The sequence below is a fragment of the Phacochoerus africanus genome, chromosome X (assembly GCF_016906955.1).
Source record: "Phacochoerus africanus isolate WHEZ1 chromosome X, ROS_Pafr_v1, whole genome shotgun sequence".
Lineage (NCBI taxonomy): Eukaryota > Metazoa > Chordata > Mammalia > Artiodactyla > Suidae > Phacochoerus > Phacochoerus africanus.
The window spans coordinates 65087832-65090878 of NC_062560.1; the positions used below are offsets into that span (position 1 = coordinate 65087832).

The 3047-nt window shown below is 35.8% G+C and overlaps 1 pseudogene; it reads left to right on the forward strand.

The window, feature by feature from the left end:
• Nucleotides 1-560: 560 nt before the first annotated feature.
• LOC125117895 (trafficking protein particle complex subunit 13-like) lies at nt 561-1543 on the forward strand (annotated as a pseudogene).
• The last annotated feature ends 1504 nt before the right edge of the window (nt 1544-3047 follow it).

Consider the following 3047-nt stretch of genomic DNA (forward strand, 5'->3'; position numbering starts at 1 on the left):
ATGAAAAGCCAGGGACTCTGTTTACTATATCCCTCCTAACAACTTCCCCATTCCCCTCTATAAAAGGATTCTCTTTCCTTCGCTGTGTGGTGACTTACACATGACTCACCATGGTTGCAGATTTCGAACTACACCTCTTTGCTAATCCCAAATAAACTTATTTTCTTGGAGAAATAACTGGAAGTCTATTTATTTTAGGTCAACAGTAATAAACTGTTCCTTCAAAAGGAGTTGTCTCTGTCTGCTATCCTGCCACACCTGATTAAAACTAAATCCCAGTTTTTTTGAAAAAAAAAAATATTGGGGCATAATTGTGGTCAAAAAGGAAGGGAATCCATCCCTATGAGAGATCTTTTTGACATTCAAAATGGTGCTGTCCATTAAGCATAATTTATTCATCAACATTTCAGTCACATGTGAAGATAATAACTTACCTAGTAATTTCTCTAACCATCTCATGTCAGGTGGCCCTCCACCAGAAATGTCAATAACTGGGGAAAAATTTGAATTCATCATCAATCCTTGGAACTACATTTTTGAGAGACAAAAATTAAATTTATATGAAAATTCTCAATGATTGCAATTAAGTTATAAAAATAATACTGCAAACACTCACCTTCAGACAAGTACTCAATCTTTACATTTTTCAGTCTCCATGGCTACTGTGGCAGAATGTGTCCAATTGTTGTATTGATGATGTCACCCATGACAAAGTAACAGACACTGGAAGATTTGTCCCTGCGGGTTCAGTATCTATTCAACACAGTGTGGAGGAAAGATGTTTTTAAGGAAGCTGTGCTTATTTTCATTCCTCCCACCATTTGAAGTTAAAACTAAGTTTTATAATTCAGAGATGAGTGACTTATTTCTTGAAGTCCAGATTCAGAATATTTCATCTTCAACTGTCTTTATACAAAAGGTTTCCTTGGAGCCATCTGAAATGTACACTGGGGCAGAATTAAATACTGTCAATCAGGCTGGAGAAGATGAGTGTACCTTTGGAACAAGAACATTTTTGCAGTCAATGGAAGGACGCCAGTATTTATACCATCTTCAGCTCAAGCAGGAATTTTCAGAGAATGCTGCTATCACTAGAGGACTAGCAGAAATGGGAAGATTGGATATAGTATGGAAAAGAAATCTAGGTGAAATGGCAATACTACAGACTACTCATCTTGAAAGAGAGGCTCCGGGTTATGGAAACATGAAGCTGTCTTTGGAGACAATTCCAGATACTGTAATTCTAGAAAAGCCTTTTCATATTACCTGTAAGATAAAAAACCACAGTGATAGGAAAATGAAATTAGTTTTGAAGATGTGTGATACAGATTCTATTCGTTGGTGTGGTAGTTCAGGAAGATATCTTGGAAGGCTATCTCCAAGTTCAACTCTCAGCTTTACTCTGACACTACTGTCCTTACAACTTGGCCTGCAAAGTGTCTCTGGAATACGAATCACAGACAAATTATTAAAGAAAACATATGTATGTGATGATGTTGCAAAAGTCTGTGTAATACCTTCCATGGTTAAAATGAAAAGCTGAAGAAAATTTCCAGTGTTATGCTTTCCAGGATGTTTCACAAAAAAAGCTTTTCATAGTTTTGTCAGTAGCAAATATACAAGTAGATTATTTTCATTTACTTCCTTTGAAACTGTGAATGCATTAAAAATTAAACATGTTGATCTCAAAAAGAACAAACTTAACTTTCATTTTATATGAAGTACTTTCTAATTCTACACTTGTGTATTTCCTAATATTTGTGACTTCATTAAGGTCGTTACAGGTGGTGGTTGAATTTTTATTTTCAGAATGAGGCCACCAGTTAAAATGACTATATCTGCTTTTCAGAAATCCTTAACAGCATTTGACACTTCCTGTTTCAGTAAAGCCGGTATTGGGAGAATATAAAATCTTAGCAATATATTGATAATTTAATTAAAATAATTATTATGGTTTTGTTTGGTAAAATTTGGTTTTTATCATTTTTCTCTTTCATTTTCATTCAACAGAGAACTATCAAAGGCAGAGAACTATCAAAGATAGTGTTTAATATAATTCAGCACAGTCCTCATTATTTAAACTTGTTGACATTTGCTACTTGGAAAAGACATAATCTTTTCTAATACTGTTCCAGATTATTGGGGGTATAGGCTTGCATTCATGTGACACACTGAACTGTATTTTTTCATTACTTATGGCAAGATTCTATGAACTGTGGAGTTGACTTGTTCCATCAGTTATTCCTGCAAGGGCTCTTGTGAATACTACTTGGATTACTCACTTGGTTTTTAACCATTAACATAGTACACTCTTTCCCTTTTATCCCAAAGCAAAAATCAGCCCTTTAAAAATAGACTTGAGTTCCCATCATGGCTCAGTGGTTAACAAATCTGACTAGGAACCATGAGGTTAACAAATCTGACTAGGAACCATGAGGTTTGATCCCTGGCCTTGCTCAGTGGGTTAAGGATCCGGTGTTGCCGTGAGCTGTGATGTAGGTTGCAGATGCGGCTTAGATCCCGCATTGCTGTGGCTCTGGCATAGGCTGGTGGCTACAGCTCTGATTCAGCCCCTAGCCTAGGAACCTCTATGTGCCACAGGAGTGGCCCAAGAAATAGCAAAAAAAAAAAAAAAGACTTAAAAAAGGACTTAAAATCTGCCACTACCTTTCTTAATAGATTTAGTAGATACATAAATTTTGGTATGAGATCTGGAACTCTAAGCCAAAATGACACAACCACTGAGTGAAAGAATGAGAGCTTACTCCTATCTCTGTCTCCCACAAAAACTTATCTAATCATGGTAGAGGCTGGTATGATGAGGGGACATATATTAGAGTTTTTAGTACTATATTTTAAAAATATTCTCCAATCTTTTATTCACTTATCAGTTTTTCTTAAGAAAAATAAAGCCATCTCAGACATCAGCAAATAATTGGACTTTTGAGAATACAACATCCATATTTCAATAATATTTTCTTTTTTTTAGGGCTGCACCCATGGCATATAGAAGTTCCCAGACTAGGAGCTGAGTTGAAGCTGCAGCT